This window comes from Ovis canadensis, chromosome 2, assembly GCF_042477335.2.
Source record: "Ovis canadensis isolate MfBH-ARS-UI-01 breed Bighorn chromosome 2, ARS-UI_OviCan_v2, whole genome shotgun sequence".
NCBI classification, from domain to species: Eukaryota; Metazoa; Chordata; class Mammalia; order Artiodactyla; family Bovidae; genus Ovis; species Ovis canadensis.
Genome location: NC_091246.1, coordinates 227,550,919 through 227,566,920, shown reverse-complemented (window position 1 = coordinate 227,566,920; position 16,002 = coordinate 227,550,919). Strand labels below are relative to the sequence as shown.

Genomic DNA, 16,002 nt, shown 5'->3' with positions numbered 1-16,002 from the left:
TTCCAGGTTCCTATACAATATTGCTCTTTAAGCATCGAACCTTGCTTTTGCATTACCAGTCACATCCACAGCTGGGTATTGTTTTTGCTTTGGCTCCATCCCTTCATTCTTTCTGGAGTTATTTCTCCACTGATCTCCAGTAGCATATTGGGCACCTACCAACCTGGGGAGTTCATCTTTCAGTGTCCTATATTTTTGCCTTTTCATACTGTTCATGGGGTTCTCAAGGTAAGAATACTGAAGTGGTTTGCCATTCCCTTCTCCAGTGGACCACATTCTGTCAGGCCTCTCCATGATGACCCATCTGTCTTGGGTGGCCACACATGGCATGGGTTAGTTTCATTGAGTAAGACAAGGCTGTGGTCTGTGTGACCAGATTGGCTAGTTGTCTGTGATTGTGGTTTCAGTCTGTCTGCCCTCTGATGCCGTTTCTCAGCGCCTACTGTCTTACTTGGGTTTCTCTTACTTTGGACATGGGGTGTCTCCACAGCTGTTCCAGGGAAGTGCAGCCACTGATCCTTACTTGGACATGGGGTAGCTCCTGTCGGCCACCACCCCTAACCTTGGACATGGGGTAACTCTTCTTGACCTCTCCTGCACCGTCAAAGTCTCTGCACTCCTGTGCTGTCACAGCCCTGGAGTAACAGGAAAATTTGGCCTTGGAGTACAGAATGAAGCAGGGCAAAGGCTAATTGAGTTTTGCCAAGAGAACGCACTGGTCATAGCAAACACCCTCTTCCAACACCACAAGAGAAGACTCTACACATGGACATCACCAGATGGTCAACACCAAAACCAGATTGATTATATTCTTTGCAGCCAAAGATGAAGAAGCTCTATACAGCCAGCAAAAACAAGACCAGGAGCTGACTGTGGCTCAGATCATGAACTCCTTATTGCCAAATTCAGACTTAAATTGAAGAAAGTGGGGAAAACCACTAGACCATTCAGGTGTGACCTAATTCAAATCCCTTATGACTATACAGTGGTAGCGAGAAATTGAGTTAAGGGGCTAGATCTGATAGACAGATTGCCTGATGAACTATGGACAGAGATTCATGACAGTGTACAGGAGACAGTAATCAAGACCATCTCAATGGAAAAGAAATGCAAAAAAGCAAAATGGCTGTCTGGGGAGGCCCTACAAATAGCTGTGAAAAGAAGAGAAGTGAAAAGCAAAGGAGAAAAGGAAAGATATAAGCATCTGAATGCAGAGTTCCAAAGAATAGCAAGGAGAGATAAGAAAGCCTTCCTCAGCAATCAGTGCAAAGAAATAGAGGAAAACAATAGAATGGGAAAGACTAGAGATCTCTTCCAGAAAATGAGAGCTACCAAGGGAACATTTCATGCAAAGATGGGCTCAATAAAGAACAGAAATGGTATGAAACTAACAGAAGCAGAAGGTATTAAGAAGAGGTGGCAAGAATACACAGAAGAACTGTACAAAAAAGAGCTTCATGACCAAGATATCACGATGGTGTGATCACTCACCTAGAGCCAGACATCCTAGAATGTGAAGTCAAGTGGGCCTTAGAAAGCATCACTTCAAAAAAAGCTAGTGGAGGTGATGGAATTCCAGTTGAGCTATTTCAAATCCTGAATGATGATGCTGTGAAAGTGTTTCACTCAATATGTCAGCATATTTGGAAACCTCAGCAGTGGCCACCGGACTGGAAAAGGTCACTTTTCATTCCAATACCAAAGAATGCTCAAACTGCTGCACAACTGCACTCATCTCACATGCTAGTAAAATAATGCTCAAAATTCTCCAAGCCAGGCTTCAGCAATACATGAACCATGAACTTCCAGGTAGTTAAGCTGGTTTCAGCAATGGGCAGAGGAACCAGAGATCAAATTGCCAACATTTGCTGGATCATGGAAAAAGCAAGAGAGTTCCAGAAAAACATCTATTTCTGCTTTATTGACTATGCCAAAGCCTTTGACTGTGTGGATCACAATAAACTGTGGAAAATTCTGAAAGTGATGGGAATACCAGACCATCTGACCTGCCTCTTGAGAAACCTATGTGCAGGTCAGGATGAACTGGACAGTTCTTCCTAACAGAACAGTTCTAACAGAACAGTTAGAACTGGACATGGAACAACAGACTGGTTCCATTTAGGAAAAGGAGTATACCAAGGCTATATTTTGTCACCCTGCTTACTTAACTTATATGCAGAGTACATCAGAGAAACCCTGGGCTGGAGGAAGCACAAGCTGGAATCAAGATTGCTGGGAAAATATCAATAACCTCAGATATGCAGGTGACATCACCCTTATGGCAGAAAGTGAAGAAGAACTAAACAGCCTCTTGATGAAAGTGAAAGAGGAGAGTGAAAAAGTTGGCTTAAAGCTCAACATTCAGAAAAATAAGATCATGGCATCTGGTCCCATCGCTTCATGGCAAATACATGGGGAAACAGTGGCTGACTTTATTTTTCTGGGCTCCAAAATCACTGCAGATGGTGACTGCAGCCATCAAATTAAAAGACACTTACTCCTTGGAAGAAAAGTTATGCCCAACCTAGATAGCATATTGAAAAGAAGAGACATTGCTTTGTCAACAATGGTTCATCTAGTCAAGGCTATGGTTTTTCCAGTAGTCATGTATGGATGTGAGAGTTGGACTATAAACAAAGCTGAGCACAGAAGAATTGATGCTTTTGAACTGTGGTGTTGGAGAAGACTCTTGAGAGTCCCTTGGACTGCAAGGAGATCCAACCAGTCCATCCTAAAGGAAGTCAGTCCTGAATATTAATTGGAAGGACTGAAGTTGAAGCTGAAACTCCAATACTTTGGCCACCTGATGTGAAGAGCTGACTCATTTGAAAAGACCCTGATGTTGGGAATGATTGAGGGCAGGAGGAGAAGGGGACGACAGAGGATGATGGTTATATGGTATCACTGACTCAATGGAGATGGGTTTGTGTGGACCGTGGGAGTTGGTGATAGACAGAGAGGCCTGGCGCGCTGCGGTTCATGGCATTGCAGAGTCAGACATGACTTGAGGGCCTGAACTGAACTGACTGACGTAAATTAAGTCCCAGTTCAGAGCAAGCAACTCTAGAATGTACTCACCAGATTCCTTAATCTAAAAATACAAATTTGTGTGACTCAGGAGAAAGGCTTGATCACAAAGAATAGAAATTATCACCCTAGTCAAAACCCATAATTGGAACAGTTTACCATAAAAAAGATGGTGCCTGGCTTAGATCATAGCCTGCCCAATGGAGTAGCCAATCCAAATATCTGTGGAAGAGACATTCACATCTCATGAGCTAACTGATATCCTGATCTAGAAGCCCCATCATCTGTTCATTTAAGAAATCTTTGTGAGTAACTCCTATGTGCCTGGTGCTTCTCTGGACAATGAGATTACAGCAGCGAATGAAACAGGCAAAAAATATCTTCATGGATATAGGACAAACAAACACTTAAAAAACCATGTAAACAAATAAGTACAGCAGGCATAACAGTTGATGAAAAGTGCTATGCAAAAAAATAAAGCAAGGGTAGGGAATTAGGAGATCTGATGGAGGGGAGGGAGCAAAGAAGTAAAAAGAGTCAACCTCTATCTACGACCTTCTATCAACAACCCTCTATCTATTACCTCAGTAGGTCAGGAAAAGCCATTCAGAATCTCCAAATGAGTAAATGCACCATGTCACTCTGTCATGGAAAAAAATAAGCAGAATAAGACTGGAGATAACAAAGAAACAAATGGTATATTACCATTTTTATACCATGTTTTTGCATGAGGATCCTGATAAGTACTGCAGATATGTTAATATTGTGTGAGTGTTGTCTGTCTCCTAAGTGTTTAAAACATTTACAAGAATATGATAAATTAGACTTTTAATTTTAATTAAATATTTAGAAATTTTAGATTTAATCAGTAATCATTGTTTACATGTTTTCAAAAATGCCACTTGTTAAATTCATGAATTTTTTATGTATTCGTTGTACAAATAGTACATAAAAAGAGAGAAATGTTAATGCTTTTATATATTTTTAAATACTCATTGATTAATAAATTCATAAGATTAACAAATTGAGCACTAAAAAAGAGTAACAGGAACTGAGCCGTTCCCTCCGAGAGCAAAAGCCCCTCAAACATATCACACAGGAGAAAACCAAGCCCATGGAAGTAATTTACCCTCTTCTAAGTTCCATGGCCTGTAAGTGGCAAAGCCACCAAGGATTTGAACATGACCTTTACATTACTAACTTTATAACAATGATATTGAATGCTAAAATTGTGTAGAACAGAATTGGCACAGAATGGGCACTAAATATCTCTCTCATCCTTACCCTAGCCTGATATCAAAGTGCAAGGGTAATCAGAGTAATTCGAAATACCACCCAAACACAAACAGATACACAGACACACATACACACACACACACAACATTCAAGCAGTGTGACATATTTCTAATATAGAGCCTCCATCTGGTCCCTTCCCACCCAGCTCTTACCAGCTCACATCCCTGTAGGATACAAACACTCATCAATTTCACCCATTAAAACAGCTGAGCAGGCAACCTCATCAACATCTTGGCGATGGTGCAGGTAGACCACAAAGATGGCTCCCTATAAACTGCATCTTCTTCTATTCACAACCTTAGGTAATCACCTCCTGTTGAACTTGGCCCTTCTGGGACTCACTCACAATCCACAGAATGAGGCAGATTGGACCCTGAAGGTCTTTGAAAGCCAAATTAGAAAAAGCCTTGCAAACTCTGCTTTGGTCTTTTGGAGCACTTGCTGTGGGGGAAGTAAGCTGCCAAGTAAAAAATGGGACTACCCAGAGACCATCACACTGTGTGGGAGCTTGGCTGGCCACATGCTGAAGCTGCTGGAGAGAGAGGCATGCAACCAGCCCTTAGGTGTTCTAGCTCAGAGCCAAACATGTGGGCTATGAAGACTTCAGATGCCCCCAGCCTCAGTATCCATTTGCCTGCAACCACCTAGAGGACCTAAACAATAGCAAAAAATTACCCGGTTGAGCCCATCAACCCCTAGGATGGAGAGAGACCATGATAAATCACTGTTGTAAACCACTCCGTTTTGGACTGGTTTTTACACTGCAATTCATAAACAATGATCATGCAAGTACTCCATTTGGCTTTTTCTCAATGTGTTTTTTAGTTAATAAACACTGTGTTTCCCTAGATAGTAACTATCCATTTCTAAAGTGCAGTCAGCTCTCTTTTTTTTTTTCCTCTATCCATACTGAAAATAGTAATAACATATATTTTATCTAATATTTCAAAATTACCACCTCTCATGATACCCAGACAAAGAATATTTTCTTTCTCCCTTTTCAGGAAGTGGTTGAAAATGAACTTAATAATGAGCATTTTCCAAGCCATGTTCTACTCCAGAACTCAAGGGAATTATAAAATCACCCCAAAGTAAGAGGGTGAAATGGCTCACCCTTTAGATTCTGTGTATCTTGAGGTCTTTGATTTAAATCATTATTTAAAAAAATAAAATTACACAGCGCTCTTAATAAAGCATTATTATTTCGGGGAAGAGGATAAAACTTTCCAAATGCAAATGTTTAGCTGGAGTAGAATTTTAAAAGATTCCAAGACATTAGTCAGGAGATGGATTGCTTTCCTATTGCAAGTCTGGGTTACAATATCACTGGAACCAAATTCCCGTCAGATTACTCTTTACTCAAAATGAATGTTTGTAATTACGAAATGAAATAAGTTTTAATTTGAATTGCCTAAAAAGGGGAAACCAAATATTGTGTAATTACAGGAGAAGAAATTTGAGATGGAAAACAAGATAGTGTTATTTACAAGTAAAAAGGCTTTTATGGGATTATGGGACTTTAATGTGCATATTTGTAGGATTTGGGGTGGCAGAATTTGGAACTAAAATATTTTTCATCAGCGTTTATTTACAGTGTGCATGTAAGAAATGGAATCCCAGACACATCTGATATTGGACTTATTTAAACCTTTTATATCCCTCCTAAATCTGAAAAGACTCAAATGTTAGCCACACATAATGGAAGTAATCGTGGAGTGTGATAAAATAAGTATTTGAAAACCACATGCAACTTTTAGGCTCAAATCCAGAACTATAAAATCCACCTAGAGACATAATGAGCCTGACTCGCCTTCTTGGAGGAGGAAAAGCAGTGAGGGGGGAGGTAGGTCCTTATTCTTCCCGTGCAGCTCAGGGCACCTGAGTGGAGCCCCCAGATGGCTTATATAAGTGCTTTACTGCAAAGGCCGCCCACAAGCACCAAGTTACCTCTCTGCAGAGCAGCCATGTTTTAGCTTCAACAAATCTGTGACTTCATAGCCATTCTGTCTCTGTCTTACACTTCTCCCATTCTCTCCTAAAGCCCCACTTCTCACACCCAGAGTCTAGGCCTCTAGGACCAGTATCTTTCCCACAGCCTGCACCACTCAGCTTTATAACTCTGTAACTTTTCTGGGGTAAAACCTTCTGACTGGGGTGGGGATGTTAATCTGGTGGGGACAGTTTTATCTACTCTAAACCACTCTTCCCAGAGATACTGGCTCCTTACAAGGTATGGCAAAGACAGTCCACAGTTCACCAAAAGTTTGTTCCTCTTCCTTATTGCTCAGTTGTAATTGAAAAGTGATTGGCCAGCCAGTCACTCCATTCCCCAGACTTTCAGGCACACCCTGGCCAGGTGTGGATAGTTTTGGCCAATGAAACAGAGACAGAAGTCACAAGTGATACCTGAAGTCTGGCCCATGAACATCTCCCAGCCAGCATTGTCTACAAACTTTTCCTCATTCAGCTGACTACAAAGGAGACAATCCCCAGGGTGATCTGATAAACATCCATTAACCTGGGTTCCTGAATAAACTCATGGAATAGGGCCATCCCATGTACATACACGGGCTTACCAGATGGCAATAGTGGTAAAAAAAAATCTGCCTGCCATTGCAGAAGATGCAAGAGACCTGGGTTTGACCCCTGGGGTGGGAAGATCCCCTGGAGAAGGAAATGGCAAGCCACTCCAGTATTCTTGCCTGGGAAATCCCATGGACAGAGGAGCCTGGCAGGCTACAGTTCATGGGGTTGCAGAGTCAGACACAACTGAGTACGCACGCACACATTATGTACATACACACCCTCTCAGTGTGGTTAAATAGGCATGTGTGGGCCCCTCTTTCTCTTTTTTAAACTGCAGTCATAATACCATGAATACTACTTAATCCAAAGGACTCATTGCTGCTGCTGCTAAGTCGCTTCAGTCGTGTCCAACTCTGTGCGACCCCATAGACGGCAGCCCACCAGGCTCCCCTGTCCCTGGGATTCTCCAGGCAAGAACACTGGAGTAGGTTGCCCTTTCCTTCTCCAATGCATGAAAGTGAAAAGTGAAAGTGAAGTCGCTCAGTCGTGTCTGACTCTCAGCAACCCCATGGACTTCAGCCTACCAGGCTCCTCCGTCCATGGGATCTTCTAAGCGAGAGTACTGGAGTGATTAGTCAATGACAAATTTGGGAACATGGAAGAAACTTACCAATTCTCTGCGCTTCACCTAGTTTACAAATTACCTACATATAGAACCATTTGGATAGACCTCCAGCAAGAACTTGCCACACTTCAGTCACTGTGTACAGCGGTCCACGTGGGTTATTCAGAGACTCTGCTTTCTGCCTGGCCTCCTGCCCAGGGATTTTCTTCAACCTAGTCCATCACTGTTTACTCTCAGTAGTCACTTCTGAAACTCTGATTTTTTTCTGAAGAGCTTTCCTAGCATTTCAATTTAGAAATTCACTAATCAATAGAAGTCTCCTGTGTCAAGATCTCATCATATTCTTTTTCATTTGTCATTTATTCATTCATTCAAACTCCTATCCAATACCCCAAATACCAAGAATTGTCTTCGGCATTGGCTGGACACACACAGTTACTGCCCACTGATACCAGAAACTGAAGGAATGGTTGTGAAAACAGATAAGAGTTGTAAAACAACAATCAAAGTAACAGTATGATAACAACCATCATAGCTGAATTTACTGAATACATGCCAAATGCTCTGCTCAGAACTTGGAATTCCTTATTTAATCATCACAGTACCCTACCCTCATATTACAGATAGAGAAATCAAGGCTTAGAGACTTTAAAAGATATGCTGAAATAGCACAAATATCTACTATCAGAGCTGAGGTTTAAACCATGTTCTGATTCCAAAGTCATTTACTAACTGTGTGCCTTTGGGCAGATTAGTTAAATGCCATAACTCTCCATTTCGAATCTGAAATGCCATCTAAGTCACAGAGAAGTTTCTGCAAAGAGTTAGTGGGGCAGAGATGTTTACACCCATTGCCCACAGTATACTTTAGGAATACTATGTGTAGAAGTCTAGATTTTTGAACAATTTTCTTGCTTCTGAAAGGGCAGTGGAGGCTGGTGTGTTCAGTCACTTCAGTACTGGCTGACTCTTTGAGACCCTATGGACTGTACCTGCCAGGTACCTCTGTCCTTGGGATTCTCCAGGCAAAAATACTTGCGTGGGTTGCCATGCCCTCCTCCAGGGGATCTTCCCAACTGAGGAATCAAACCCACATCTTCTGCATCTCCTGCACTGCAGGTGGGTTCTTTCCCCACTGAGCCACTTGGAAAGCCCCAGAGGCAAGAGGAAGCTTAAATAAATATTTAGAATATTCACATTAAGAGACAATTTTCCAGATGGTGTGTCTTGAAATCTGATTGCCTTCACACTGAAACCCCCAGTGACAGCATCTCAGACTTTATTTTTGCAACCGAGAATAGTTGTGATAAGATCACTGACCATCACGTGACATCAGGAACTCCTGGTCCAGGTGCCCATGTGGGCATGACTGTGGGGTCTGGAAAGGCCCAGAGAGAGAGGCAGAAACTCCTGCTTGAGTTTCTGGACTGTGAGAGGTAACCCATTAGGAGCCCACTTGGAACCTGACCTTGTTGCTAAACGCACACTCTATCAAATATTCGGGTTCAGCCACTGAGTGATAGCTGAGCATCATCTGCAGAACGGAGAAGTCCACATTTGGAAGAGACTTGGAGACTGTACTTTAAAAGGATCCCATAGAAAGGTTGCCAGGCAATGGAGAAGACAGGCAATCCCTGCTGTGGATTGAGGACTAAAGCGCACTCGAGGTCTTCATTTCCCAAATGACAGCTCAAGGTGGGTGGAGTCAATTTCAGCTCCCAGACATCTACCAAGTGAGCACAGAAAAGAGCATAACCAAAACAACGTTTGTCAAATGATCATATAACATCCACTGATCTCTAAGCAAAGTGGAGTCCGTTCATGAAAAGGAATTTGCTGTTTTTCAGCTGAGTTAGATTGTAAAATAAGATGGAGACCTACCTAAATTTAATTTTTTTCCTTTACCACTTTTTAGTTGTGTGATGCTGGGCAAGTTTCTAATCCTCTCCAAAACTCAGTTTCCTTGAGTATAAATGTGAATAATAGTTATGCCTACCTCCCAAGGTAAACAATAAGTAAGCTGCACGTAAAATATTTCAAGTACCTGGAAACTGGTTAATGCCTAGGTGACTTCATGTATTTGTACAGCAGATTTGAGGTAGGAATCAAAGACATGAGTTGCTCTAAAATGACAGTACTCAAAAGTTTGAGTCCCAGGACGCCAAAGAGCCTTTGTTTACATAGATTGTATCTGTCAACATTTGCCATAGTAGAAATTAAAACTGAAAACACTGAAGTATTTATAAACTAATACTTAAAAATAATAAATCCAGTATATGTTTGTAAAACATTTTTATGAAAAATAACTATATTCTCCAAATATAATTTAGTGAGAAGAATGGCATTGTTTTACACTTAAAAAAGCTCTTAATTATCTGCCTTAGTAGAATCTGCTGGATTCTCATATCTGCTTCTGCTTTTGATAAGTTGTTTTATATTGCTTTCATTAAAGTATATGAAGAAAATCCAGCCTCAGAGACTCATGTGGTTGGAAAATAGAGGGGAGCCTTTTCATATAATTGTAGACAATCTTCTCTGATGCAGCACCAAAGTTCTATAAGTGGTGTTTTTTTAGAGGCCTGTTGCAATGAAGAATCTAAAACTATATAAATAAACTTACTTCTTGAAGTCTCTTGCACTTTGAATGGGTCTTTCATTTAGGCATGATTTTGTAACATCATGTGTTGGTCACTTGGAAAATATTAGTTCAAATGAATGTTGACACATTTCATTATAGAATGTCACCACACATCATGTACCTCCTGGCATACTCCAATGTACACTTGAGAGAGAGAGGAAGTAAAAAAAGCAAGTAGTCACTTAGTATTATTATGGTCTGACCTCACAGACCCCATAAAGGGATCTTAGGGACCAGGGTGTTTCTGAGACCACACTTTGAGAATTGTTACTTTAAAGCAACAAACGAAAAACAACCTGTTTGAGTGAGAAATCTGGGACAATCAAGACTAACAGAATCTGGTGGAAGGTCCTAAGAGAAAACATACCAACCCCCCAACCCTCAACCCCACCCCCACCCCACCCTCAGCAAGCAGTAGAAAAGCTGAGGGAGTTTGGGGAAGAGATACATCAATTGATGTTTTTAAGGGTTGTTTTTTTTTTTGTTTTTGGCTTTTAAGAGGGATTTGTTATATAAACCATTCTTCTGTCTTCCCTGAGAAAGTTTCAGAAATGAATGTGGTCATACAAGGGAATTCTTGGGCATGGGATCAAAAAAGATGCTAACTTTTGTGGCCTGGTCTGTGCAGCCCAAGGGAAGCCTTCTTGGACATTGGACCCCAGAGCAAAGATGAAAGGTCTGAGAATTTGCAGAAATACAAGGTGAGGTGGGGTTCAGACATTTGTGGGAAGAGGACTTGCCCTGTCTGGGGAAGTATGAGATTGAGGGGATCTTATCTGATTGTCAAAATCTGAGTGCCCCCAGCTGACAACTAGGGTGGTGGACTTATGAGGTCAGCCTGTCCTTCAACTTAGGACAGCGTGCTGGGTCCTCAGCCAGTAAAAAACACTCTTGTCCTACGACAAGGGAGTGGCTATAGAAAATAAATTGAGCCCCCAGTAGATTTTGCCCAGAACAAAGTATGGACCTACACTGTACTCATTACTTTACTTGTATCAACTCATTTAATCTTCACCACACCCCGCAGAGGTAGTTACCATCGTTAACACCTTTTTATAAATGAGGAAACTGAGACACAGACAAAAATTCACTCAAAGCCCACTAGCAACTGAAGAAGTAGGAGTTAAAGCCAAACAGGCTGACTACAGAGAAGAACCTGGGTGCTTAGCCTCCCCCTGCTTCACTGCCCCTCACGCTGCAAAAAAGAACCCCACCTGGGAAGAACGGGCCCCACACTGCATGAGAAGTGTGTTTAAGCAAGCTGAACTCCACTAGGGATTCCAGCTTCCTTCTTTATGAAGTGAGAGGATTGAACCAAGCCATCACTCAGTTCCCTGTAGTCATTAATATGCAATGATGCTTATGGTCCAGATCTAAAAGTTCAGTATAAGTAAACTTCATCTTATCTTTGGTGCCATTTCTCCTGAGCAATAGAGTTGGGTTTGGGTCATACAAAGAAGCCTTTTAGGAAACTCTAGTAAAGAGAACACCACCCTACAGGAATCCTCACTGTCTTCCTCTAGAATGATCCCCCTTTCTCGAGGATTGGCTTGGCCACCAGAACAAAATCCCCATTCCTTATTGGTGGATCTCTTTAGCATAAGAGAAAGGAAAGCAGAGTTAACTAATTCATGTCAAGGTGTGAATGGATGATGAGTTCCAGAACCTTTTCTTGTTCTTGTTCTATAATGTCAAGTAAAATTATTGTCAAAGTTTGGCAGTATGACAAACTTTGATAACATCACTAAAAATCAACAATGCTCATCCTTCTCCAAGACTAAAATGGGTTCCAAGACTAAACTGGGTTCCACTGAACTAATCTCATATTTTTTTTGTATGTCATTATATTTAGCTTAGAGCTAGACTCATATCAGTACTCAAAAAATTATTGGTTGCCTAAGAAAATAATGGCTCTCTGTGCCTCAAAAAATTTTATTAAGTTAATCTCTGTTGGAATTTATTTAATTCAAATAAGAGACTTTTCAGACTTTTCCTACATGCTCTGACCTGACATCGTCCTAAAGAGAACTAAAGACCAATATTTTGCTTCTCAAATTTCCAAAGGACTTATTATGACTGAGAATTTCTGGTCTTACCCCAGACTTTTCTGAAATAGAATCTAAATTTTGACAAGATGTTCACAGGATTTGTTTGCAAGTTAAAGTTTAAGAATCATGGGAGGAGTTATTATATTGTGGAGGAGTTGGAGAATCTGCACCTTGATACTTAAGTTTTCCTGAAGAACTTTCTGGTTAAATCTTTATTACTTTGCATTTCAGGAGACAATTTATGCCTGTGTGTGTGTGTCTCTGTGTGTCTCTGTGTGTGTGTTATTCGCTCAGTCACGTCTGACTCTTTGAAACCCCATGGACTGTAGCCTGCCAGGCTCTTCTGTCCATGGGATTCTCCAGGCAAGTATATCAGAGTGGGTTGCCCTGCTCTTCTCCAAGGATCTCTCAAGGGGCCTAGAGGCAAGAATTACACACACACACACACACACACACACACACACACACACACACACACCCCTACACACACAGACAGGCATTATCTCTGCCTTGCAAGATTTTGCAGTCTAGTGAAGGACAGATACGTAAAAAAGGCAACCACCATCCATTGTGATGAAATAATATTGATAGCAGATACAGGTATGAGGGAAGGGTAGATAAAATTATGGGGTTTAACTAGGGAGTTCAGACAAAGTTTGGGGACAGAGATAGCCAAGAGCCTTTCCATTTTCAGTCTCAAGGCAAAAACGTATTTTGAAGAGTGACGAGCAAGTGGCATCTGTTGTGTATCACCAGGAACAGAAATCTAAGCACTCTGTCCACTGCACTTGGTAAAGAAATCACCAGGACAGCACAACTCATCCAGATGCTGGAAGGTACAAGGCTTTACTCACACAGAAGGGAAAGAGCAAGATCAATTCCAAGGTTAGACGAGGGTGCCCCAGGGCTAGCAGGTCCCTCTCAGCTCCAGATGCAGGCTAATTGTCCTGCATAAATCCCTCCCCAAAGAGAACGGCTACCGTAGTACATTGGCCAGGTGTCACCATGCTTAAGCAGAAAAAAAAGAGCACACATAGAAACATGGAATCTGAAACAGGGAAAGATATTCCCACACAAGGTGATAGCCCGGCACACGCTCTGGGGACTTTACCTCATAGAAAGGAAATGTCCCAAGGTCACAGCCCATTCTCACATAGTGAAGTAAGTAGGGGGTCGAAAGACTACCTGCTTGGGTGCTTGAGACAAACTTCCCCAACACAGAGGCTTAAACCAAAAACAAAAATAATCTATTGTTTCATGTAACTAAGCAACCCAGGGCTAGCTGGCTTCAGGTATAGCTGTCTCTAGGTGCTGAAACCCAGTCCTCAGAGATCCAGTTTTCTCCATTTCTCGTGCTTCCCTCTGCTTTAGCTTCATTCTTAGACAAGTTCCTTTGGGAGTTTATCACAGAATGTTAAGGCTTAAAATTAACTTTTCAGGTTTCTGAAATTATTTTTAAAACCTTCCAGTGGCCTGACTTGGGTTATACAACCACCTCTAAATCAATCACTATGGGCAACACACCTAGACTTAAATTCCCACTGCACTGTTACTAACTTGTTTTACTGAGGTGAACCTCAGTAACCTCCATAACACAGCAGACAGTACTGCATGGTTTGTACTAGTAAGGTCAATGAATGCTCACTAATGGGTAATTTTGGTTATCATCATTATTATAGACCTGTATTCTGAAAGGAATTGACTTCACTGTTCAATATAGGGAATTGCTATTTGTGTTTTCTAAATAATCTTCCTCAGTTAAGCCCAACACATAAACGCCCATATATGCTCAACACACATCCTGGAAAGAAAGGGCTGCTATCATACCAACTGGCCCAGTGTGTGACAAGGGCCACTGGAAGACACCAAGCCAAGCAGATTTGATTTTAGACAGATTTCTAGATAACAACTCCTTAAGAAAAAAAATTTGAAACTCTCAGGACCACAAAGATTTCAAACATCTTTTGTATGTAACTCTATTCATGCTTCCAATTCTGATTTGAATCCTGACCCAACTCCATGGAAAGTTTGGAAAGAATTTTTCTTCCTTTTTTTTTTCTTCTTTTTTGGGGGGTAAAGTGAAGTTGCTCAGTCATGTCTGACTCTTTGCGACCCCATGGACTGTAGCCCACCAGGCTCCTCAGTCCATGGAATTTTCCAGGCAAGAGTACTGGAGTGGGTTGCCATTTACTTCTCCAGGGCATCTTCCCAACCCAGGGATTGAACCTGGGTCTCCTGCACTGCAGGCAGATGCTTTACCATCTGGTAAAGGGTACTTTATTGATGGTACATGACAAGGTAGGGCTCCCTAACCCTCGCCTTCCTCAAGAGGTCTGGGATGGAAACTGTTTGGGGCTTGGGAGATTTCTCAAGCTGGAGGATCAAGGTGGGGCAAGGACTCCCAGGAGTTGAGGACTTCTCTCTTCCTTTCATGCTCTTGATAAGGCTGGTGGTCCAGGGACTCTTACTCCTTGGAGGCCATGTGGACCATGAGGTCCATCACTCTGTTGCTATAGCTAAATTCATTGTTTTACCAGGAAATAAGCTTAACAAAGTGGTGATTGAAGGCATTGCCAGCCCCAGCATCAAAGGTAGAAGAGTGGGTATCACTGTTGAAGTCACAGGAGACAACCCAGTCCTCAGCGTAGCCCAGAATGCCCTTGAAGTGGCCCTCTGACACCTGCTTCATCACCTTCTTGACCTCATCATACTTGGCAGGTTTCTCCAGGTAGCAGGTCAGATCCACAACTGACATGTTGGGGGTGGGGACATGGAAAGATATGCTCATGAGCTTTCCATTCAGCTCAGGGATGACCTTGCCCATGACCTTGGCAGTGCCAATAGAAGCAGAGATGACTTTTTGGGCAACCCCTTGGCCATCACACCCCAGTTTCAGAGGAAACATCCATAGTTTTCTGGGTGGCAGTGATGGCATGAACTGTGGTCATGAATCTCTCCACCATGCCAAAGTGGTCATGGATGACCTTGGCCAGCAGGGACAGGGAAAACAAGCAGTTGGTGGTACAGGAGGCGCTGCTGACAATCTTGAGGAAGTTGTCATAATTCTCATGGTTCACCCCCATCACAAACATGAGGGCATCAGCAAAAGGCAGAGATGATGACCCTCTTGGTTCCACCCTTCAAGTGAGCTCCAGCCTTCTCCATGGTAGTGAAGATATGAGTGAACTCCACCACATACTCAGCGCCAACATCACCCCATTCTATGTTGGTTATATCTCACTCTTGGAAGATGGTGATGGCCTTTCCATCAATGATGAGCTCCCCGTTCTCAGCCTTGACTGTGCCAGGGAAATTGCCATGGATGGAATCATACTGGAACATGTAGACCATATAGTGAAGGTCAATGATGGGGTCACTGATGGCGGTGATGTCTACTTTGCCAGGTTAAAAGCAGCCCTAATGACCAGGTGCCTGATTCAGCCAAATCCATTCACTCTGACTTTCACCATCTTCTTTCAGGGATGCAGCTGACATAGCATGGAAGATGTGGCTCTGTCAAATGGGGAGGAGCAGAGAGCTGCAAAGGATTTTTCTGCTTTGAGGTTAGTGAGATCAGGATCTGGATTTCTATCACTCCATCTATCTTATTTCATTTTTCCAAGTGGAACAAGGTCATTGCATCCCCTTGAAACTGTTCCCACTGGGGCTTTCACTAGATGAGCATCCCCCAAAAGGCACTCCCTGGGCTCTGTTGAATGAGGCCTGGGTAGAAGAGAGGCTGTAAAATGATATGTTTTTGAAACTGAGCAGGACCCTGTGGGGCTCCTGGGCACAGAAGCCTTCCTGTGTCCCCATTTTCTTGTTTGTAGGAAATTGGCTTC

At 42.3% G+C, this 16,002-nt stretch overlaps 1 pseudogene; it reads right to left on the bottom strand.

The window, feature by feature from the left end:
- Positions 1-14,624: 14,624 nt before the first annotated feature.
- LOC138434728 (glyceraldehyde-3-phosphate dehydrogenase pseudogene) lies at positions 14,625-15,630 on the bottom strand (annotated as a pseudogene).
- Positions 15,631-16,002: the final 372 nt, after the last annotated feature.